Here is a 26,542-nt window from a genome sequence, read left to right on the forward strand (position 1 = left end):
TGGAATGGAAGTCTGAACTAAGGGAGAAAGATGGTATTCAATGATACTGCATTCAGTAACAGAGCCCATGGGGTTTTCAACTATATCACAAATCAAAAAGATAGGAAAAAGAAAGGAAACAAACGATAGGAATAAATGATCCACTTTCACAATGGAGAGAGATAAATAATGGGTTCCCCCAAGGACCTGTACTGGGACCAGTGCTATTCAACATATTCATAAATAACTCAAGATAGTTAAGTCCAAAGCTGACTAAGAAGTTACAAAGGGATCTCACTAAACTGGTGCCTGGACAACAAAATCAGCAGGTGAAATTCAATGTTGATAAGTGCAGAGTAATGCACACTGGAAAAAATAATCCCAACTATACATACAAAATGAAGTCTAAATTTATTGTTACTACTCAAGAAAGAGATTTTGGAGTCATTGCAGATAGTTCTCTGAAAACATGTGCTCAGTGTGCACTGGCAATCAAAAAAAAAAGCTAACAAAATGTTAGGAATGGGATAGATAATAAAACAGAATATATCATAATGCCACTATGTAAATCCATGGAATGCCCACACCTTGAATACTGCATTCTGGTCATCCCATATCAAAAAAGATATCTTAGAATTGGAAAAGGTACAGAGAAGGTGGGGAAAAACGATTAGAGGAATGGATCAGCTTTCATATGAGAGGAGATTAAAAAGAGGGGGACAGTTCATTTTAAAAAAGAGACGAGTAAGGAGTGAAATGGTAAGAGGACTATAAAATCATGAATGGAATGGAGAAAGTGAATAAGGAAGTGTTATTTACTTCTCATGACAAAAAGTAGGGGTCACCTGATGAAATTAATAGATAGCAGATTTAAAACAAACATAAGGAAGCACTCCTTCACACAACACACAGTTGACCTGTGGAACTCATTGCCATGGGATATCATGAAGGCCAAAAGTATAACTGTGTTCAAAAAAGAATTAGGTAAGTTCATGGAGGATAGGTTCATCAATGACTATTAGCCAAAATGGTCAGTGACACAACCCCATGCGCCGAGTGTCCCTAAACCTCCAACTACCAGAAGCTGAGTCTAGATGACAGGGGTTGGATCACTCAAAATTGCCCTGTTCTGTTCATTGCCTCTGAAGCACCTGACACTGGCCACTGTCAGAGACAAAATTCTGGGCTAGATGGACCATTGGTCTGAGCTAGTACAACCTCTCTTATATTCTCAATTATTGTATGTTTCCTGATGCGTTTCCTCCAATGATCTCTTTCATCTTATGCAACTTGGCTGAGGTTCTTACGTTGTACAAATTGTTGTTAGAAAGACCTCTTGACTTCATCTGTAAATCAAACATATATTAGAGCTTTGAGGGTTTTTTCCCCTTGGCTAATCTACTTGTGAATCAACACAATATGAAGAGTTCTAGTTGTACGAATTGTTGCTTGCAAAAATTCAAGGCAAGCTTTGCTCCCAGGTTGATGAAACTCAGCTTTATGTTCTTTTGAGATATTAACACTGTATCTCTAGATCAGCCTTGGAAAATTCCACTCAGATAGGACAATTTTTTCAATGGACAAGTAAAATCCATTATAGTGGATAGGTAAATTTCATGATACTTTTACTAGGTTAACCTAAATATAGGTTGTAGGTTCTCAGAAGCAAAAGACATGAAAGGATATATTTTATTTGCTTTACTCCTTGTTAGAAAAAAAGAGTCTCAGATTAGTTTCCAGTGTACTAAGTTACACATTTTGGTAAACCTAAGAAGTCAACAGGAATAGGACAAAGCATGTAGCAGTCTTTGGGGGACAGTTTGTAGAACTCCCGGAAAAATTGATTCAGCTCAACTTAGCAATTATGTCTTTGAAACAAAATCTGTGGTGTAGAAATGAGTAACTGCTAAAAGACTCTATTGCCAACACTGGAATTTAGCATTTCACTTTTCACTTAATCATAAAAAATGAAGAGGACCCCTGTTTAAAGGAAAATGTAGTAAAGCATTACATTAATTTTATAGGGTACACATTACAGGTCAAGCTTGTCTAAAAGTTCCGAAAGCAAAACAGCAGCATTGTCTCTGAAGAATATTTAACATAGAATAATAAGGCCCAAAATAAAATAATATAATAAATACCCCTTTTATTGTGTCCATGTTCCCCCTCCCCTTTATTTAATTTACCAGTGAATAGGGGAGTCTAATGCATATCTCAAAATCTCTTATTGATTCTTTAGTGCCCATTTCCAATATTCTTACTCCCCAACTGAGTAATATCTTACTCAACATGAAGTGCACTTTCAAATATTCCCCAGGCTCCACTCCAACATTTATCACTCCTTTATTGGTTCAATATATATATTCCTCAAAATACTGTTTTATTTGATACTCCAATCAGAATATTTCCAAATGTTCTACCAATCTACTGTAGAAGAGTCTGAACAGAGTTTATAAACCTGTATATTCAAAAATGTGGACACATTATCTGGGGAATATATTTCAATGTATGCACCCTTCAAAAAGCAGAGGGGCCTTGTGTATTGTGGGAGATTCAGTCCTCTGAATTCTCTTTATCCTTAATGACACTTGGATTATTCCAACTACAGAATTTCAATCATATTTTGCTAAAATAAAAATTAGTTATTAATTTCAAATCAAACAATAAAACTTGTAGAAAGGAGTGAATTGTGGAGATCTCACTGGCATTATTATTTGTGTTATATTAGTGAACAGAGATGTCACTGTAATAATTTCTATACAAGCACATAGTATGAGACAGTTTGTGCCCTAAACATCTTACAGTCTAACTAGACAAGACAGACAAAAGCTGGTAGGGGAGAAAAGAGAAGAATGGTGAATTGTCATTCCCAAAATCACATAGCAGATTAGTATCTGATCTTTCCTACAGTGAAACACAGGAAAATAAGCAAAGTTTGTGGATGGCATCTTATACTTTTTGAATCCAAGCAAATAAGCCATTCAACATGTAACTATAATTAATTCTAAAAGCTGAATATGTCAGCTGAAATACCTATGGAGAAAATAATGATATGAACCAGCCATTTGATCAGAGATAATGTATCTAGAATTACCACTTTTTTTTTAAATGGGAGTTGTGAGTGTGGAGTAGCTCCCTCCCACATATGTAGCTTGGTATAAAGTCATGGACAGCTGCATGACTGAAAAGAAAAGTCTCGAAACCAATTACAAAGAGAAATCCAGTGACCTAACTGGTGGTTTTGATTCTAGCTTTCCCATCTCATAACAATCAGGATTCTGATGCAGAGGCAGCAGTGGTAGTGATCCAAGCCATGGAAGAGACAATGAAGATGACCAGATGTGGAAGCTGCAGGATGTACATGATCCTAGAACAGGTACTTGAAAATAACTTTGTTTGTATCCAGTGCCACTTGATAGAGCTGATGGAAGAGAAGATCCAAGGCTTGGAGATGCAGGTGGAAACTATGGTTGATAAGGGGATTGAGCAGATGGTGGAGCAAAGACAAAAGGAGGCTGAAGGGAGAAGTCAAGACTTGCAGATCCAAGCAGGATTGAAGAACTTGGAGGGGAGACTGCTGGGAGAGGAAAGTGGTCAGTGGAAGCATGTGACTACAAGAACCAGGCAGAGGAAAAGACTGGCTAGTGAAGGAGAAATAGAGCTCAGGAACAGTTTTGCTTAGTTGGAAAATGAAGAAGGGGCATAGCAGGCTGTAATTGAAAGGAGGGAGGGCAAGGAAGAAGAGAAGAGCGGCTAGTCTGGTAAAAAGATTGGAAAAGCCAATGAAGATACCCAGAGTTCAGAGCCCCAGGAGGATACAGGATGACTTGCAGAAGATTGCAAGGGAGAATAAAAGATAAGAGGACTCACAGCCAGAAAGAACAGGAGGAAGGCCAGAGAATCACACCATCAGCAGGAAAAGGAAGGTCTATGTGATCGGGGACTCCTTACTAAGAAGAATAGACAGGTCTGTCACCAGAGCTGATCCAGAGAACAAAAGGATGTGCTGTCTGCTGGCAGCTAAGATACAGGATGTGGACCTGAGGCTGAAGAGAATCCTAATGGGAGCAGGAAAGAATTATCCTTCCTGTGGGAACAAATGATACAGCTAGATTCTTGCTGTAACGTATCAAGGGCGACTATGCCAGGCTGAGGAAGATGCTTAAGGAAATGGGAATTCAGGTGATCTTCAGTGGGATTCTGCCTGTCCCTAGAGGAGGAGAATGGAGGCAACACAAGATTATGATGATAAACAGATGACTCAGACAGAGGTGCTATAAAGAGGGCTTTGGGACAATTCTCAAGGGATGGACTCCACCTGAATAGGGAGGGAAATAGACTTCTAGGATGGAAGTTGCACAACTCATTAAATGAGCTTTAAAGTAGGAACTTGCGGGGGACTGTTGGGAGATGCTCATGTAATCTCCATACCTGATTTTAACATTAAAATCAAGTAAGAAAGGATGCAGCGGTTGGTAGGAGAGCGGATATTAAGATGAGGGATAGTGCAGATACCTGTCAGATAGGTGATACTGGCAGTACAATGACTGAACCCAATTGTGCAAAGAATGTGGGCAAAACCAAGCAGCAACAGTAAAGATGCTTTTACACCAATGCAAGGAGCCTGTGTAACAAAATGGAGGAACTAGAACTACTGGGTGCAGGAAGTGAAACCGGATATTATAGGGATTATAGAAACATAGTGGAATAGTAGTCATGACTGGAGTACAGGTATTGAAGGGTATGTGCTGTTTAGGAAAGACAGAAATAAAGGCAAAAGTGGTGGAGTAGCATTTTACATTAATGATGAAATAGACTGTAAAGAAATTAAAAGTAATGGAATGGATAAGACAGAGTCTGTTTGGGCCAAAATCACTTTGGGGAAGAAAGTTTCAAAAGGTTCCCTTGATATAGTGCTTGGGGTGTGCTACAGATGACCAGGATCCCATCTGGATATGGATAGACACCTCTAAAGACTGCTTCATGGAGCAGCTGGTACGGGAACTCACAAGGGGAGAGCAGGAGGACTTGTGGCACCTTAGAGACTAACAAGTCCTCCTGTTCTTCTTTTTGCGGATACAGACTAACACGGCTGCTACTCTGAAACAAGGGGAGAGGCAACTCTAGATTTAGTCCTGAGAGGAGCGTAGGAGCTGGTCCAAGAGGTAACTATAACAGGACCGCTTGGAAATAGTGACCATAATACAATAGCATTCAACATCCCTGTGGTGGGAAGAAAATCTCAACAGTCCAACACTGTGGCATTTAATTTCAAAAGGGGAACTATGCAAAAATGAGGGGGTTAGTTAAGCAGAAGTTAAAAAGTACAGTGACTAAAGTGAAATCCTTGCAAGCTGCATGGGCACTTTTTAAAGACACCATAATAGAGGCCCAACTTCAATGTATACCCCAAATTAAGAAACACAGTAAAAGAACTAAAAAAGAGCCACCGTGGCTTAACAACCATGTAAAATAAGCAGTGAGAGATAAAAAGACTTCCTTTAAAAAGTGAAAGTCAAATCTTAGTGAGGCAAATAGAAAGGAGCATAAACGCTGCCAAATTAAGTGCAAGAATGTAGTAAGAAAAGCCAAAGAGGAGTTTGAAGAACGGCTAGCCAAAAACTCCAAAGGTAATAACAAAATGTTTTTTAAGTACATCAGAAGCAGGAAGCCTGCTAAACAACCAGTGGGGCCCCTTGATGATCGAGATAGAAAAGGAGCACTTAAAGACGATAAAGTCATTGCGGAGAAACTAAAATGGTTTCTTTGCTTCAGTCTTCACGGCTGAGGATGTTAGGGAGATTCCCAAACCTGAGCCGGCTTTTGTAGGTGACAAATCTGAGGAACTGTCACAGATTGAAGTGTCACTAGAGGAGGTTTTGGAATTAATTGATAAACTTAACATTAACAAGTCACCGGCACTAGATGGCATTAATCCAAGAATTCTGAAAGAACTCAAATGTGAAGTTGCGGAACTATTAACTAAGGTTTGTAACCTGTCCTTTAAATCGGCTTCTGTACCCAATGACTGGAAGTTAGCTAATGTAACGCCAATATTAAAAAGGGCTCTAGAGGTGATCCTGGCAATTACAGACCGGTAAGTTTAACGTCAGTATCGGGCAAATTAGTCGAAACAATAGTTAAAAATAAAATTGTCAGACACATAGAAAAGCAAACTGTTGAGCAACAGTCAACATGGTTTCTGTAAAGGGAAATCGTGTCTTACTAATCTATTAGAGTTCTTTTAAGGGGTCAACAAACATGTGGCCAAGGGGGATCCAGTGGACATAGTGTACTTAGATTTCCAGAAAGCCTTTGACAAGGTCCCTCACCAAAGGCTCTTACGTAAATTAAGCTGCCATGGGATAAAAGGGAAGGTCCTTTCATGGATTGAGAACTGGTTAAAAGACCAGGAACAAAGGGAGGAATTAATGGTAAATTCTCAGAATGGAGAGGGGTAACTAGTGGTGTTCCCCAAGGGTCAGTCCTCGGACCAATCCTATTCAACTTATTTATAAATGATCTGGAGAAAGGGGTAAACAGTGAGGTGGCAAAGTTTGCAGATAATACTAAACTGCTCAAGATAGTTAAGACCAAAGCAGACTGTGATGAACTTCAAAAAGATCTCACAAAACTAAATGGTTGGGCAACAAAATGGCAAATGAAATTTAATGTGTATAAATGTAAAGTAATGCACATTGGAAAAAATAACCCCAACTATACATACAATATGATGGGGGCTAATTTAGCTACAACAAGTCAGGAAAAAGATCTTGGAGTCATCGTGGATAGTTCTCTGAAGATGTCCATGCAGTGTGCAGAGGCGGTTAAAAAAGCAAACAGGATGTTAGAGATCATTAAAAAGGGGATAGAGAACAAGACTGAGAATATATTATTGCCCTTATATAAATCGATGGTACACCCACATCTCGAATACTGCGTACAGATGTGGTCTCCTCATCTCAAAAAACATATACTGGCACTAGAAAAGGTTCAGAAAAGGGCAACTAAAATGATTAGAGGTTTGGAACGGGTCCCATTTGAGGAGAGATTAAAGAGGCTAGGACTCTTCAGCTTGGAAAAGAGGAGACTAAGGGGGGATATGATAGAGGTATATAAAATCATGAGTGATGTGGAGAAAGTTGGGCTGAAGGTCCCAACTAAAACCTCTCCAGCGCATCATCAGAGATCTACAACCTATCCTGAAAGATGATCCTTTACTCTCACAGATCTTGGGAGACAGACCTGTCCTCGCTTACAGACAACCCCCCCAACCTAAAGCAAATACTCACCAGCAACCACACATCACTGAACAAAAACACTGACCCAGGAACAAAGCCCGATGCCAACTCTGTTCACATATCTATTCAAGTGACATCATCATAGGACCTAATCACATCAGCAATACCATCAGGGCTCGTTCACCTGCACATCTACCAATGTGATATATGCCATCATGTGCCAGCAATGCCCCCTCTGCCATGTACATTGGCCAAACCAGACAGTCTCTATGCAAAAGAATTAATGCACACAAATCTGACATCAGGAATCATAATACTCAAAAACCAGTGGGAGAACACTTTAACCTGTCTGGCCATTGAATGACAGACCTGCGGGTAGTTATCTTACAACAGAAAAACTTCAAAAACAGACTCCAACGGGAGACTGCTGAGCTGGAATTGATATGCAAACTAGATACAATCAACTCAGGATTGAATAAGGACTGGGAATGGCTGAGCCATTACAAACATTGAATCTATCTCCCCTTGTAAGTATTCTCACACTTCTTATCAAACTGTTTGTACTGGGCTAGCTTGATTATCACTTCAAAAAAAAATTTCTCTTACTTAATTGGCCTCTCAGAGTTGGTAAGACAACTCCCACCTGTTCATGCTCTCTGTATGTGTGTATATATATCTCCTCAATATATGTTCCACTCTATATGCATCCGAAGAAGTGGGCAGTAGCCCACGAAAGCTTATGCTCTAATAAATTTGTTAGTCTCTAAGGTGCCACAAGTACTCCTGTTCTTTTTGAGGTGAGAAAAGCATTGAGTACTTCAGCTTTTTCCACATCATCTGTCACTAGGTTGCCTCCAGTATTCAGTAAGGGTCCCACACTTTCTTGTTGCTAACATACCTGTAGAAACCCTTCTTGTTACCCTTCACATCCCTTGTTAGCTGCAACTCCAATTCTGCTTTGATCTTCCTGATTACACTCCTGCATGCTTGAGCAATATTTTTATACTCCTCCCTCATCATCTGTCCAAGTTTCCACTTCTTGCAAGCTTCCTTTTTGTGTCTAAGCTCACCGAAGATTTCTCTATTAAGCCAAGCTGGTTGCCTTTCATATTTACTATTCTTTCTGCACATCGGGATGGTTTGTTCCTGCACCCTCAATAAGCTTTTTTGGACTCCTTTCTCCCTCATATTAGCCTCCCAGGGGATCCTGCCCATCAGTTCCCTTAGGGAGTCAAAGTCTGCTTTTCTGAAGTTCAGGGCCCCTGGGAAGCTATTCTGCTGCTCTCCTTTCTTCCTTTTGTCAGGATCCTGAACTCTACCATCTCATGGTCACTGCTGCCCAGGTTGCCATCCACTACTACATCCCCTAGCAATTCTTCCCTATTTGTGAGCAGCCGGTCAAGAGTAAAATAGCCCCTAGTTGGTTCATCCAGCACTTGCACCAGGAAGTTGTCCCCAAAACTCTCTGAAAACTTCCTGGATTATCTGTGCACTGCCGTATTGCTCTCCCAGCATGTGTCAGGGTGATTGAAGTCCCCCATGAGAACCAGGACCTGTGATCTGGAAATTTCTGTTAGTTGTCCGAAGAAACCCTCATCTACCTCATCCTCCTGGTCTGGTGGTCTATAGCAAAGGCCCACCGTGGCATCACCTTTGTTGCTCTCGCCTCTAAACTTAACCCAAAGACTCTCAACAGGCTTTTCTCCAGTTTCATACTGGAGCTCTGAGCAATCATACTGCTCTCTTACATACAGTGCAACTCCTCCACCTTTTCTCCCCCTCCTATCCTTCCTGAACAGTTTATACCCATCCATGACAATGCTCCAGTCATGTGAGTCACCCCACCAAGTCTCTTATTCCTATCACAGGATAGTTCCTTGACTGTATCAGGACTTCCAATTCTTCCTGATTATTTCCCAGGCTTCTTGCATTCATGTAAAGGCACCGATTGCCCTACTTTCTCAGTATGAATCAGGAGGCCTCTCCTGTTGCACCCTCCTCCTTGTGTTTCCTTTCAGTATCTCACTTCCCCACTTACCTCAGCACTTAGGTCTCCATGCGCTGGCAAACTTAGTTTAAAGCCCTCCTCAGTAGGTTAGCAAACCTGCCTGCGAAGATACTCTTCTCTCTCTTTGTTAGGTGGATCCCATCTCTTCCTAGCAAGCCTTCTTCCTGGAACAAAATCTCATGGTCAAAGAATCCAAAGCCCTCTCTCCAACCCACCTGTGTAACCATGCATTCACTTCCACAATTCAACGGTTCCTACCTGGGCCTTTTCCTTCAACAGGAAGGATAGACAAGAACATGACTTGCACCTCAAAATCCTTTATCCTTCTTCCCAGAACCACATAGTCTTCAGTGACCTGCTCAAGGTAATTCTTGGCAGTATTATTGGTGCCCACGTGGAGAAGTAGGAAGTGGTAGCGGTCCGAGGACTTGATCAGTCTTGGCAGACACTCCGTCACATCCTGAATTCTAGCTCCAGGCAAGCAGCACACTTCTTGAGTTTCCTGGTCTGGATGGCAGATGGATAACTCTATCCCGCTTAGGAGGGAGTCCCCGACCACCACCACCACCCGTCTTCTCCTCCTGGGAGTGGTGATCATGGAACTCCCTGTGATGGGTTAGATCACAGAAACCCCTTTGGGACTGCCACCTGATGTGCCTAGACTACCTCTGAGCCCGTTTTCCCTGGCAGCTTGGGACTTCAGTACTCTGCCTTGTTTGAGCCAGACATGCTTGCCTGCTGCAAACACAGATCCAAGTCTGAACCACGTCCCCCACAAGCTGCAGGCTTAACTGAAAACAACTTAAGAAGTGGTCCTGTCTCCAGCACTCAGATACCCAGCTCCTAGTGGGGTCCAAACCCCAAATAAATCAGGGTAAACTCATAAATTGTTCACTCCCTATAACACTGATAGAGAGATATGCACAGATGTTTGCTCCCCCCCCCCCCCCCCGGTATTAATACTTACTCTGGGTTAATTAATAAGTAAAGTGATTTTATTAAATACAAAAAGTAGGATTTAAGTGGTTCCAAGTAATAACATTCAGAACAAAGTAAATTATCAAACAAAATAAAATAAAACATGCAAGTCTAAGCCTAATACAGTAGGAAACAATGCAGGTAAATCTCACCCTCAGAGATTTTCCAATAAGTTTCTCTGACAGACTAGCCTCCTTCTAGTCTGGGCCCAAACCTTTCCCCTAGTAAAGTCCTTGTTCCAGCTCAGGTGGTAGCTAGGGGATTTCTCATGACTAATAACAAGAAATTTTTGCTATAAGCTGGGGACTTATCAGTTGGAGGAGAAAGATCTGGGTATATTGGTTAATCACAAGATGACTATGAGCCGTCAGTGTGATGTGGCAGTGAAAAAGGTTAATGCACTCCTAGGATGCATCAGGTGAAGTATTTCCAATAGAGACAGGGAAGTGTTAGTACCATTACACAAGGCACTGGTTGGGACCTCATCTGTAATACTGTGTGAAATTCTGGTCTCCCATATTTAAGAAAGATGAATTCAAACTGGAATAGGTGCAGAGAAAGGCTACGAGGATGATCTGAGGAATGGAAAACCTACCTTATGAGAGGAGATTCAAAGAACTTGGCTTGTTTTGCCTAACCAAAAGAAGGCTGAAGGGAGATATGATTGCTCTCTATAAATACATTGGAGGAATAAATAGCAGGGAGGGAGAGGAGTTATTTAAGGTAAGCACCAATGTAGACACAAGAATTGGCCATCAACAAGTTTAGGCTTGAAATTAGGTGAAGGATTCTAACTATCAGAGGAGGAAGACCAGAGAGGTAAAAAACCTAATTGGCTTTAAGACCGAGCTTGATACATTTATGGAGAGACCGATATGATAAGACTGCCTACAATGGCATGTGGCCCATCAGCAACTGCCAGTAGCAACAATCCCCAATGGCCAGAGACAGGACACTATATGGGGAGTGCTCAGAGTTACTACAGAGAATTCTCGGCCTGGTGGGTCTTGCCAACGTGCTCAGGGTCTAATTGATAGCCTATTTGGAGTCAGGAAAGAATTTCCCCCTAGGTCAGATTTGCAGATACCCTGGGGGGGTTTCACATTTCTCTGCAGCATGAGACATGGGTTACTTTAAACTAGTGTAAATAGTGAATTCTCTGTAACTTGAATTCTTTAAACCATGATTTGAGGACTTCAGTAACTCAGCCAGAGGTTAGGGGTCTATTACAGGAGTGGGTGGGTAAGGTTCTGTGGCCTGCAGTGTGCAGGACAGACTAGTTGGACATGATGGTCCCTTCTGACCTTAAAGTCTATGAGTCTAAAAGTATTAATTATTACATTATGCTGAGAATTCTTCTGAAACTTTATCATTGAAATTCTTTCTAGATATACATAAAATTGTGTGTATGATAGTATGTATACTATATGTAAATATGTAATAAACTATACATGCTATATGCGTGTGTTTGCATGATTTTATATATATATCTACATACACTAATATTACATACACACACATTCAAGTTATATATAAACCCCTGCTTCACATGAGTGATAAATATGACACCTATAATCTGAAAGCAAAGGATTTGCAAAAAAGGTCAGTTCTACACCTTCTCACACCTAGATCAACAAATGTTTTTATAGTGAGCCTTCAGTAACACTTACACTTTGATCTCAAGGTCTTCTTTCTAATGTGACTTGTAGGAGTAGCTTAGGAACTATGGGCAGAAGTCTGAGTTAAACAAACAGCAAGCAGTGGACATAAGGGCGGCTAGTAGGGTTGAGGATATTTGTTTGCATGCCTACTTGTAGACCCAGGTGAAAAGTGCAACCTGGGCTATTAACCAAATAGATTGCATAAATAAGCATGAAAGAAGCTCTCACCATCAAGAAAGGTTTGTGCTCTTGAAATCAATGGATGATTTGTGACAACAAGAAAAGTGCAAATATTGAGACAAAAGGTTCCAGCCTGTGGTTGGATTCAGTCAGCCCTTAATATCAGGTAAACATATTGCAGGTACACCAATTACTCATTCACTAGGCTGCAATTTCACTTAGCTAGGAAGCCATATCGATGTAGAAGGACCAAATAAAAGCAGCAGTCTGCTGCTGTAATCAATTCCTTTTCAATCCTCCTCAATTGATGATAGATGACCATTTACAGAACTCTTTGTGTGAACTGAAGCCCTTCAGATAACAGAAACCCACCAAGGTGGGAGGCTGGAGCAAAGTGCCACATTCCCTCTAACTAACAGGCCTAAACAAACAAAAACAAAGCAACAAGCTTTGTAAATGTCAAGACCCCCTTTATTTTCCCTGAGGTATGCCCCACTTGACATGCGAAACTCAAGTTTTCTCTCTGTCTTCTTTTAAACAAAGGCTGCTGCAATGTAGATACACACATAAGGTCTAAGCTAAGTACATGAAAGATTATATTTAAACAGGATTTCTGTTTAAAAAGTTCTCATTTCACTACACATTTAAATCACCCCCAAAAGCAGAGTAAGTCAACAAAGGGCTGTAGTTGGAGTTCATTGTTTTGGGAGCTGAATTGTGTTCCTGTCACTATCGCAAGTGAAAAGTGTCTGCCAAAGGGCACTTCGGTCTGTTAATTCCATGGGACCAATGAATTACCTAAAACTGTCACGCTTCAACTCCTGTGGGGGTTGTTTTATTTTTAAGACCTTCTATCAAAGATTAGAGCATGGGCTATTTGTGGGGGAAGGGATATTGCCATGGGGAACAATTATGGAGCTATAGGCCCAGATTACGGAATGTGAGTGGTAAGTGCTAGGGCCTGCCAACGAAATGCACAAAGTTGTCTCAAAAATCTAAACTTCTGGTCTTCCAGAATTCCCATGGAGCTCTTTCAAAAGAGAGGTCGTTCAGTACAGTGCCAAAAGATATTAGAAAAACTGAAAAAGGTGGAATAAAAAGGAAATGATGAGAAAATAGGAATGTGCAAGGAAGTAGAAGTAACAGATGAGGTTGTCTAAGTAGGCCCAAATACTGCAGACAGGGGCATGCCTGAGTAACCCTCCACACATTAACAGAGCCATGAAGTTCAATGGGGTGACTAAAATGCATAAGAACGGGTGTGATCAAGGCTGCAGATTCTGAGCTTTTGAAGGCAGGGACTTTATCATCTTACTGGTTTATAAAAAGCCTATCTCACTGTTCATACTATACAAACAAATGAATACTACTACTATTAATACTGGTGTTTGCCTGTAACACAAAGGCCAAGGTGTATCCCTTCCCTTTGCTCAGCGTTTAAACTACATTACATTTAATTAGAACTAGATTATAGCCAGTTCTGCGCACTTATGAAGGCACAATGCATCCCTTGCTTCCTACATTAGAAACTCATACCGTGGACAGCATGACAGAGAGGAGATAAACCTCTGTGAGGATACTACAACACCCCTGCACATATAGGTGGGGAGTGGGCACAAAGGGGCAGGGAATGGGAAGAGCCCAGATTCTGGCCAAATTACTGGCCAAAGTGCCAAAAGCATTTGAAGATATATGCAGCACTGCGTATAGGCCTGACACAGGTTAGGTCCCTGACTCGCCAGAGAAGGGGAAATAGAGAGTCAGATTGTGAATCAGAGAGTTCCACTTTGCTTCCCAGGGCACTACATGGGGCTTGTGGCAAAGCCAAAATTGACTTCATGAATTAATTTAGGGAAATCTGTGTAAATATCTTCTGGTCAATAATTTCCCTTTGTTTTTCTCCAGCTTCTTGGTTTGACCTGATTGAAACCAATAAATATTCTGTAAAAGACGATGTAATTTCATCCCTTCCAAAAACAATAAACAATTACTAAAACACTGGACAGCCTCCAAATATATCAGATGGGTTTTTTGTTTTTCATTTTTAACTGAGAAGTAGGAGTCAAGCTGTTTTGAGCTTAGGCAGCCAAGCTGTAAAATATTGCAAGGTCATCATGTTTTAAATTTTAATAAGGACTATTTACTGTTCCGTTGTCTCCTTTTTTAAAGCAATCTAAATGCCTTTTTTAAAAAAGACATTTGGGTACAGATTCTGCTCATTTTACGCTGGTTTATAGCCAGAGTAACTGCATTGACATTAGTGGTGTTACATCATCTTTACACCAGTGTAACTGGTAGCAGAATCTGGCCCTATATCTATAATGAATGCATTATTTGCTATTTAAAATTTGTATTTCCTGTCTGCTTTCACTTTGGGAAGGAAACTGGATGGAGGGGGAAGATCATAGATGATCTTGCTTGTCTTCTCTTTGAAAAAAATCAACAAGAACGTTCATGGAGATGGCTGAAAATGGAAGGGGAGCAAAAAAGCAGTGACTTAAAAGTGCCAGTAGCTAGATGACAGGGATAAAGACATGGGAGTCAATAAAGGTGGAGAAATAGTGCTCTTTGATAAAAACTGAAAAAGGAGAAGACACGCAGTTCAATTGCATAATAGAATCATAGAACCATAGTGTTAGAAGGGATTGCAAGGGTCATCTAGTCTAACCCCCTGCTAAGATGCAGGATTTGTTGTGTCTAAACCATCCAGGACAGATGGCTATCCAGCCTCCTTTTGAAAACCTCCACTGAAGGAGTTTCCATGACCTTCCTAGCCAGACTGTTCCATTGTCCTACTGTTCTTACAGTTAGGAAGTTTTTCTGAGATTTAATCTAAATCTGCTATGCTGTAGTTTGAACCCATTTCCCCTTGTCTTGCCTTCTGTGGCAAGAGAGAACAACTTTTCTCCATCTTTTTTATGGCAGCCTTTCAAGTATTTGAAGACCGCTATCATGTCCCCTCTTAATCTTCTCCTTTCCAAACTAAACATATCCAGTTCCTTCAGCCTTTGCTCATATAGCTTGCATTCCATCCCTTTGATCATCTTTGTCACTCGCTTCGGGATCCTTTCCAGTTTCTCTACATCCTTCCTATACATTGTTGACCAAAATTGGACACAATACTCCAGCTGAAGCCTAACCACTGCTGAGTAGTGTGGCACTATTAACTCCCGTGACATGCATCCTATGCCTCTGTTAATGCAACCTAAAATTGCATTTGCTTTCCCCCCCCCCCCCACCAGCATGGAGTTATTGACTCATGTTGAGACTGTGATTCACCACAGCTCCCAGATTCTTCTCAGCAGTGCTGGTCCCAAGCCAAATATCCCCCATTCTATATTTGTGCATTTGTTTTTTCTTCCCTAAGTATAGCATGTGTCTTTTTTGAATTTCATGTTGTTGTCTATAGCCCAGTTCTCTAATTTATCAAGATCCCTCTGAATTTTAGCTTATCCTCTAAAGTGTTGGCAATCTCCCCAGCTTTGTCTCATCTGCAAACTTAATCAGTATGCTCTATATTCCTAAACCCATTAATAAATTAATAAAGAGGTATGCATCAGATGCATCAGAACAAGAGTGAAGAAAGCAAATATTGGGAGTGAGTCAGGAACACTTTGTGATGGGAAAGATGGGCAAAGAAGTGGAAGAATTTGACAACTGAGCCTAGTGGCTTGTCTACCTGGAGAAATTTCTGGGCATAGTAGAATAATTATTCTGTTATAGCTATGCAGGGATATTTCCTCATGTAAAAAAGTCCTAAGGAGGCAATGGGAAAGAATGCTGAGAAGAGAGGTGCTAGCTGTGAAGTAGACATGAACATTGATTGGAGGTCTCAGAAGGGGTAGGGGTGAGCGGGCAATGTTGAAGATGAGCTGGGACTTGGGCAAAGGGCAGTGATGGAGAGATGAATGGAAGAAGGAAGTTGATCCAAGGATGAAGGTCAAATGAGGAGAAAGGATTCAAAAGGGTTGGATTATACATCCCTGTGGAATTTGAACTCACACAGTCCACATTAATATTATTATACACTGATTTACTATTATGGTAGCACCTAGAGGCACTAATCAAGACTGGGTTCCTATGAACACAGAATAAGCAACAGTCCCTACCCCAAAAGAGCTTACAATCTAAACGGAAAACACAAAAGTGTGGGAGAAAAAAAATATCTCCATTCCATAGGAGAGGAAATGAAGCAGAGAGTTCAAATCGTCATAAGGGAATATGTAGTGGAGTTGGGAAATGAATTTAGAGCCGAGTCCTCAGACAGGACCATAATCACAAGGCCAACTTTCTTCTCCAGCAAATATAAAATTCTGTATTGGAGTCTGATGAATATTTCATTCATGTGGAACTATTTGTCTGACAATTTCTAAACCGTACCTTCATAATAATAACAATAATAAATTTCATTCTATACTGAAAACCTTAATGGCAGTTTAAATAAATAATCTTTCTTCAAAACAGTTATAAAAGCCATTAGTCAAACATCTGACTTAGTGATCTCCACAGTGCTGATTTCCTAGAGATGCTGGCAAGGAAAGCTGATTAACATTTTCTGAAATTTGGTATTGTGATTAAATTTTTCTTTGAAAATTTGAATTTCTATGAAAAAAAATGGGTAAAATTTTATATTGGTTTGTGAAAAAGTTGTTCTGATTTTCAGACAGATATAAAGTTATTTCAAAATTTTGACATTTTGGATTTTTTGTCAACATTTTTAATGTTGACCAGAGAAGAACTACATTTTCATGAAAATATTTACTCATTTTTAGTTCTAAATATTTATTTTTTAGAATACTTTATTAAAAGTGAAAACATTTTTTCCTCACCATTTATGCAGTTTGTTTTTATTATTTCTTTCAACTCTGACAAGGAACCTAGTCTGATCTGTTAAATTCTTTATAATCCATTTGTACTCAATTTTACTTTCAGGCTCTTGTGGGCCAGCCATGGTCAGCACAATGGTGCAATGTTTGCGTTGCAAATACTGCAGAAGAATGTTTGACTTTAAGAAAAAAAATCCCCATTGGAATTTCAAAAAAATAACCACGAAAACATTTCAGTCTTAAGACTTGTAAAGACTTCTCTTTAACAAAACAAAATGTAGGGCCTAATTTGACCTGACAATGTTCCTTCCATGCATGGAAATGATGTACAGTAACCAAGTTTGACATCTTATTTAGAAATAAAGTGTCACTCTTTTTTGTACGTCCTTCACCTTGGTGTTAATGCTAAGTACTGCAGACAAGGCAGATATTTTTCCAGCCACTTGTAGAGTGTAATGGCAATATGCTACCCTAATTCAGAAATTGTGCATACACTAAATGTCCTTACCCAATTGTTAAAACTTGTATATTGTCCAAATACAAGCAGATCATTTTAAAAAATGCATCGAATTTGTTTAGTACGTATACATTACAGTTTAACTGAAATTATTGCTAAAACCCCCCAGAGGAGAAATGTGTCTTCAACTCCTTGAGGATCTCCTAGAAGAGTCTTTTTCCCCTCTGAAGCCCTGATTCCAGGAGGCATCCCAGTCCAAGGCAGCATGAGCTTAACTCAAAGGTGGGCAAACTACGGCCCGCGGGCAACATCCGGCCCAGCCCTTGAGCTCCTGGCCAGGGAGGATAGCCCCTGGCCCCTCCCCCACAGCCTCAGCTCCCCATGCTGCCAGCGCTCTGGCGGCGGGGCTGCGAGCTCCTGCCAGGCAGTGCGGCTGCAAGAGCTGCTGGCTGTAGTGTATTAAATTGCTCCCCGTAGGAATGTTCCCTGTCCCCTGACTGCCCCACCCACTATCCACACCCCTGCCCCCTGCCAGGCCCCCCAGGACTCCCATGCCTATCCAACTGCCCCTATTCCCTGTCCCCTGACTGGCCCCCGGACCCCCTTATCCATCCCCCCTCCTCCACGCCCCCTTACCATGCCACTCAGAGCACCAGGACTGGCAGTCGTAAGTAATACACAGTAAGTAGCACATTCCTATGGGCAGCAACTTAATACACTGCACCTGCCCGCCATACAGTGTCAGAACCCCGATGTGGCCCTCAGGCCAAAAAGTTTGCCCAACGCTGGCTTAACTGCTCTCCTGAATAGGGATGGATGTAAACGTGTTTAAGTGCTTCCCTTAATAGGGACATGAAGGAGAGTGATTTCTGATGACACACTACTGGGAAAGGGCGATGGCTTGGAATCCGATAACGTTGACAGCTCTCCAAAGAAACTAGTTTTCACTCCCATTGAATCAGGAATCCGGATTCTCCAGTGTGCTCTATTCTCCTCCCTCTCACAGCAACACAGATCAGCCAGAAGCCATATTGACATTAGCTCTCCCCCATATGCTAGAGGATAATGGAGAGAGAGGGAGGAAGTTAAAGCTCCACCAGTCCCGGTATTGATTTCTTGTTAAAAATCCACTAGGTACAGAGAGAAGCAACCCAGCACACCCTCCCTGATGCATGGATCCCTTACTGTAGCATTTCCTAAAGTGTGGGGGAAAACCCATCTTGGGGAATGCAAAGGTCTGGTTGAGGGGTTGGGGAAGAATGAGGCAGACAGATCTCTCAATTGTTCTCCAGAGTCTCAGCTAAAAGAAAACCCAGGTGTAAACTTTTGCAGCAATATCTGTCTGAATTTACAGAGAAGTTGCAATTATAGTTCTGCCCCATTCATCTCAATATGTGCTAATTCAGATACCAGTGATGATATTTAAAATGGCAGCATTATTAACCATTTCAGTACCCATCAAAGTACACAGGAAAGGAGAAATTGTATTGTAAAATGAAGATCTACACAATATATTTGGCGGGCTTGTCTACGCTACAAAGCCGTGGCCATTATAGCTATTCTGGCAGAACTGTCTACTGTAGATACAGCATAAGGCAGCAGAAAAAGGTCTCCGGTCTGCATAGCTACACCACCTCCCTGAACAACATCAGCTATACAGACAGAAACACTCTTCTGTCAGCACAGTTGCATTTACACCGTAGGTTTTACAAGCATAGCTATGTCAGCTAAGGGGAGGATGTTTTCACACTCCTAAGCTGACAAAACTATGTCAGCAAAATTTTGTGTAGGCCAGACCAGAGGGGTAGTTCATTATGGCTAGGCCTTCAACACCACATGGTGGAGGTTAACGGAGATGCAACTGATTTCATTTTCCTGAAGGTGGGGAATCAGACTTCAAAAGGTTGTAATCTCATCTATTACGGCACAGGATGCTTGTGACGGTGCCTCCACGGATTTGTGGGGAGAGGGACCATGTTGCCAAGCCAGATTTTCCCTCCTTATACACTGCTGCCCCATTTCTCCTTATTGTATTCCCTTCCTGCTACACAAATTCAGTGGATTATCTGCACCATCCTTATGTAGGGCTAGATTGCGAAATTCATGTTGAGTAATGCCTTACTTTTTGAAGATTCCAAATCCAGATTTGATTTCAACAGAACTAGACTATCAGAGGAGTAAGTAAGTATCTATAATCTGGCCCATAATTATGAATCACAACCTAAATCAATTGCCTGTTCCAACCAATCTTCAGAATAAAGCAATGGAAATTTAACAACTGTTTCACCGTGCACATTGCTTCCAAGATGAAACATAAAACATTCATGTGAATTCTCAGGAATAAAAATAATGACTCATGCTAATGAACATGAAAAATCCCTGTCCCTGATGTGGTTTTTAGTTCCTTCAAATAATGTCAAGGTATATAACTAATCTTCATTACAGTTAAATACCCATTTTAGCTTCAGTTTAAGTAATGAAAATTCTTGGCAAAAAATTTCCATTAGCACTTGTCTTTTGTGAAATCCAATAAACACATTCTAGAATATAGGAGCAATAGAGAGTTATATACTGATCACTCATGATTTATTGAGCAGAAATCATGGTGGCACAGGATGGTTTTAGTTATTTCTGAAGGGCATTTTTATTTGTGGAATTTTACTTCTTGTTGCCATATTCATCTTTCCACCATTTTTCTTGCTGTTTTAGTCAGTTAATGAAAATTATTTATTTTCATCAACAGTGATCCTAGTTACCAGCATGGTTAGTGAAAACCACCCTGCCTATTACAAAGTTTCAAGAAAAAAACAGGCAAAATGATATTAATCAAAGCACAGGTTCCCTCACAGATAGAGCACAGCAGAGCCAAACACAATACATAAAAGTGAATTGACCTAACAAGAAAGAGAAACAGGAATTTCAAGAAAACAGCTGGTTTATTTCCCAGGAACAAAATATACAAAGAGAATATGGGCCCCAAACGTCTAAGGAAAGGAAAGATGTTTTAGTAGCTTGGCTTTTTCCTTCATTGGCTATCCTGAGTCAGGCTGAAAGAGCTCATGACCATAGTGGAAAAAAATAATTCAATGCAGAGGTTTTTTTCTATCCAGTGAACCAGTCATTCCAGAATTTCCAAAGAGAAGAAAGCATGGTCTCTTATTCATTGTTTCTCATAAAGGATAAAAATAACTCTACTTCTGGATATTATCATCCCAGCCAAATCTCAGCAACATATAAAGCCTGATCCTGCATCCCTGAAGTCAATGAATGCAGGATCAAGGCCTTAAAGCATGATATTTTGGCTACAAGATGTCTCACAATTGCTCATATCTTCATTAATTTGTATCAGCGTGCATGATGCCTATTTTATAACCAGAGATTCTTGCCCATTCTGGAGGCACTCAGAAAATGGGGGCCACATGAGTACTGTAGCATCTGAGCGCCTAAGATAGAGCTATGCCCAGTGCCTGATCCTGCTCCCATTGAAATCAAGAGCAAAACTTTCACTGACTTCATGGGTGCATACGTGTTCTGTTGGACCTGATTAGCGCCCACAACTATCACAGAAACTAATGGAGCTGCAGACGCCCAGCATCTCTCAGGATCAGGCCCATATTTTGTTTTTAAACACATTTTAGATCAAATTCTGTAGCTTTCACTAAGTCAAAACTGGACTTAGTCTCACTGGGAGTTTTGACTGAGGTCCAAACCTGCTCTACACTGAGAAGAAGGGGCACCAGAGCTTGTTCTGGAGCTGCGTACTAGGATTACTGATTTCTGCCACTTCTCCCCCCAGGAAGCTTATGGAACGCCTCATAGAGTGACCAGACGTCCCACTACTATCAGGACAGTCCCAATATTAGGGGCATTGTCTTATATATGCAACTACCCCCCCCCCAAAAAGTGTCCCTATTTTTCACACTTGCTGTTGTCAGACGCCACTGGTGTGGTGCTCCATTCTATTCAATGTTGATATCAGTCAGCTGCGTGCATTGTTCCCTCTGTGTGCTGCCCCGGCTCTGCGCAGATAGTTGGCACAGCAGACCCCGAGAGAACCCCCAATGACCATAGACTCTGATAAGGTACAAAGACACCCACCCAGATTTATTGTCAAACGAAACACAGTCTCTAGCTCCCCGGATCAGATGTCTACAGTTGTGCTAGTATATATGTGCTCCCTGACAATGGACACAGCTCAGTCAGTGGCGGGACACTCCACCGCTCCCTAGGCTGGACAAAGACACGGCCCCAGGGATGCATTCTTATAAACAAGTTCAGGGCCGGCTACAGCTTTTCTGCTGCCCCAAGCAGAAGAAAAAAAAGAAGAGCAGCGTCACTTCGGCGGCAGCTCAATCGCGCCGCTTCTTCTGCGGCACTTCGGCGGTGGGTCCTCCCTCTTTTTCTCTTTGGCGGCAGCTCAAAGAGGAAGAGAGGGAATGAGGGACCCGCCGCCGAATTCCCGCTGTGACGTTGTGCAGTCTATATGGTTTTATAAAAACTTGATAATAAGTCAATATAATGTAACTGAGATAGTTTTAGAGAAAATACGGTAATAAGTGAATGTAAGTAACTGGGATATGCCTCATGCAAAAGGTCTCTTGTAAGGTATCATTACAAAGCTTATAATCTACTGAGTGTGATCATCTGATTTGTATAAATGTACCGCTCTTGTATCTAAAACTAGAAATATAAAATGTAACTCTGAGGGCCTATTGTAATTGTGTAAAGTGTGGACCATTAATGATGGTTTGGAATCTTGATGACTCCCATTGTCTGCAGATGGCTGTATTTACCTGTGAGTCTTCCTGTATATGTGTGTGCTGGCAAGTGAGTAATGAAGTCTTGCAGTGACATGTGATCATGTCACCTGAACTGGAATCCATCTTTAACCTGGTGCTTTTCCAGTGAGGGGGGGTGGAAACCCAGAGAGACAAAGAGTTCCCGCCTTATGCAAAAGATATATAAAGGGGGGGAAGAGAACAGAGAAGAGGAGAAGCCATCATGAAGAATCCCCTAGCTACCACCTGAGCTGCAACAAGAGCTGTACCAGGGGAAAGAATTGTGCCCAGGCCTGGAAGGTGTCCAGTCTGAGAAAAACTTACTGAAACATCTCTGAGGGTGAGGAAATTATCTGTATTCAGTTTGATTAGGCATAGATTTGCGCATTTTATTTTATTTTGCTTGGTGACTTACTTTGTTCTGTCTGTTACTACTTTGAACCACTTAAATCCTACTGTCTGTATTTAATAAAATCACTTTCTATTTAGTAATTTACTCAGAGTATGTATTAATACCTGGGGGAGCAAACAACTGTGCATATCTCTCTATCAGTGTTATAGAGGGCGAACAATTTATGAGTTTGCCTTGCATAAGCTTTATGCAGGGTAAAACAGATTTATTTGGGTTTAGACCCCATTGGGAGTTGAGCATCTGAGTGCTAAAGACAAGCGCACTTCTGTACGCTGTTTTCAGGTAAACTTGCAGCTTTGGGACAGGAGATTCAGACCCTGGATCTGTGTCTGGAGCCAAACGGGAGTGTCTGGCTCAGCAAGACAGGGTGCTGGAGTCCTGAGCTGGCAGGGAAAACAGAAGCAGGGGTAGTCTTTGCACATCGGGTGGCAGCTCCCAAGGGGGTTTCTGTGATCCAACCCGTCACACCCGCCGAAGACCCGGATGTGCTGCCCTGATGAATTGGCCGCCCCAAGCACCTGCTTCCTACGCTGGTGCCTGGAGCCGGCCCTGAACAAGTTACACATCATTCCTGATGTATTGAGGTGCAACCCCTGTACATAGCAAGGTACAACCCCTCTACACAATAAGGTGCTGCCTCTCACCTTGTACATGTTGGTTAGAACAAAACAACTCCATCCATCATATTACCCTTTTGCCTCGTCTTTAGGATGGGTTTGCCTGTTCTTTGTTATGTGTATGGAATGTGCAAGTATCGGAGTGTTCTGGTATCTCTAGTGTCCAGTACCTTTAAGGTATGTGTATTTTTGCAACATCAGCCCTTTCCTTGCCAGCTTCTGCGAGCAGGGCCTGCCTCTGGCTCACAGCTTAACTTTGCTTTATGTTAGCAAAGTCTTGACCATTACTTTAGTTCAGACCTTAGGCCTCTGATAAGGGTTTATGTTTCAGGGCCTCATCTTACTACACTTGCTATCTGGTCACTCAGCCCCCTCCCTTCCATATATGGCTGTTTTGAATATGCAGCCATGACTTCCCCTTCAGGTGGGAGCCGGGGCTGGGTGGCTGTATAAGGCCTACCTGAGTTCTCATCTGCTCATTGGATTGCCTTTTTTCCCTCCATGTCTGGAGAACTCTGGCTGGCTTCTAAGTCCTGAATGCTGCGCAGGAGAAATAGGTTAGCATTGGCCTTTCATCACAGCACAGAGGCAGTTTGGCTGAAGTTTCATTAACAATCCTTCTTCCGCTCTCAACTTCAGTCATAATAAATACCTGGAAACCTTAGCTATTGATTACACTTGCAATTGATGCCAAGTTATATCATTTCTACTAGAATTAATTTAAAGAAAATATTTGTGTCTGAAAATATGGCACATTGTAGCTGTATACATTTTTGAGCTACTAGTCCTTATTACCTTCATTAGATTTTTTTAAATGATAATTAACTGAGAAAACATGACCTAAGCAAAGTTATCAAAGGAGAGCAATTATGGGAACCTGTGCCATATTATTCCAATTAGGTAACTGCTCACAGTATTTTCACTTGGTAACAGCACAAAACTACTGTTCAGCCCACTATTCGCACTGTTACACTGATAAATGATTCCAAAATTGCTTTTCTTTCAACAGGTCTGTTTCTGGACAAGGGCCAGACAAAACAGAACCAAAAGTACCAGAGTGGGAGTATGAGGAGAAGCTAGAGGGCATGAGACTGGCTCTGTCATCTCAGAAAAGAAAAGAAAAAATATATTTCTCCTGGGCCAAATCCGGAGGTCTTTTCTTCATCCTTATCCAGTCCTCACTTAGGCAAACTCTTAGGGTATGTCTACCCTACCCGCCGGATCGACGGGCAGCGATCGATCCAGCGGGGGTCGATTTATTGCGTCTAGTCTAGCTGTGATAAATCGACCCCCGAGCGCTCTCCCATCAACTCCTGTACTCTATCGTTGCGAGAGGCGCAGGTGGAGTCACCACAGTGAAGACACCACGGTGAGTAGGTCTAAGTACATCAACTTCAGCTACGTTACTCAGTTAGATCGATCCCCCCGCAGTGTAGACCAGTCCTTACTGACATCAATGAGGATACGTTTAAAGAAAGACCTAAGAAAAACACAGAGTAAGGTCTGAGGGCCAGATAATGGAGTCATGGAGTGACATGCAAGAAGCATCCCCAGCTGTGCAAGGCTCTCCCACAATAACACTCCTTGTGTTTTGTGGCACTTGTGGGAAAAGAGGTGGAAAGGAGTGAAAATGGGGTTGTGATCTAGGTGCACCGTGTCCCCTACACTGGCTCATGGACTGGGACTCACAGACCTGAGGGAACAAGATTATGGGTTTTCCCTGGCCCCTTATACATGTAAGGAAGTACTAGGAGAATTAGTGCTGCATCTGGGGTTTCCCCCAGAGTGGAGTGGCTCCATGTTGCCTGTTATACAAGGCTGTGGCATAAATGACATAATATCTAGCCATGAAGAATCTCAAGACTTGGGTCCCTATTTGTAGAATTTGTTGAATTCTGAAGGATGTAGGGGAGCTCTGCCCTCCAAAATCTGGCTAAGGGGCACTCATCATAAAATGCTAAGGTCTCATGCAAAGGTCTCTCCAGAATTGCACCACTATCCAAAATAGTGTGGGTGACTGGGCAACAAAAAGGCAGATGAAATTAAATGTTGATAAATGCAAAGTAATGCACACTGGAAGACATAATCCCAGCTATACATATAAAATGATGGGGTTTAAATTAGCTGTTACCACTCAAGAAAGAGATCTTGGAATCATTGTAGATAGTTCTCTGAAAACATCCACTCAGTGTGCAGTGGCAGTCAAAAAAACAAAACAAATGTTGGGAATCATTAGGAAAGGGATAGATAATAAGACAGAAAATATCATATTGCCTTTATATAAATCTATGTGTGGTACACCCACATCTTGAATACTGTGTGCAGATGTGGTCGCCCCATCTCAAAAAAGATATATTGGAAATGGAAAAGGTTCAGAGAAGAGGAACAAAAATGAGTAGGGTTATGGAATGACTTCCATATGAGGAGAGATTAATAAGGGACTTTTCAGCTTGGAAAAGAGACGACTAGGGGGTATATGATAGAGTTCTAAAATCATGACTGGTGTGGAGAAAGTAAATAAGGAAACATTATTTACTCCTTCTGATAACACAAGAACTAGGGGTCACCAGATTAAATTAATAGGCAGCAGGTTTAAAACAAACAAAAGAGAGTATTTTTTCATACAATGCACAGTCCACCTGTGGAACTCCTTGCCATAGGATGTTGTGAAGGCCAAGACTATAACAGGGTTCAAAAAAGAACTAGATAAATTCATGGAGGATAGGTACATTAATGGCTATTAGCCAGGATGGTCAGGGATGGTGTCCCTAGCCTCTGTTTGTCAGAAACTGGGAATGGGCAACAGGGAATGGATCAGTTGATGATTACCTGTTCTGTTCATTCCCTCTGGGGCATCTGGCATTGGCCACTGTCAGAAGACAGGATACTGTGCCAGATGGACCTTTGGTCTGACGGAGTATGGCCGTTCTTATGGCTTTGAAAACTTGAGTATTTGAGATCTTTGAAAGACTACAGTCAAAAAAAGAGGGGGAATAGAGAAAAAAGAAAAGGATGGGAAATTAGTGCTTTGATGGAGAGGTTAACAGACATGATCTTACAATTAAAGATATTTACCAGAGAAATTTGAACCCCATTATACGCTGGCTTATGGTACGCAAGGAAGAACTGTTTTACATCATCAAAGACAAAAACCAGGTCTATAGGTAAGCTTTAAGAATAATAAACATCCTGAATTCAAGAATAAGCCTGTCAAATGAAGGGATATTGATTTTGGAACAAGGAATATTATGTCAAACAACATTAGTTTAATTGATCTGAATTTAGTTTAAGTACTAAAAGCATTTATATACAAACAGCAAATGAAAATTAACTGCAGCTGAGTCCTTTGGTTCTCAGATTATACAATATGCACAAGCAACTGAAAGTTCTTATAGGAATCCTAAC

This window comes from Chrysemys picta, chromosome 3, assembly GCF_011386835.1.
Source record: "Chrysemys picta bellii isolate R12L10 chromosome 3, ASM1138683v2, whole genome shotgun sequence".
Taxonomy (NCBI): Eukaryota; Metazoa; Chordata; order Testudines; family Emydidae; genus Chrysemys; species Chrysemys picta.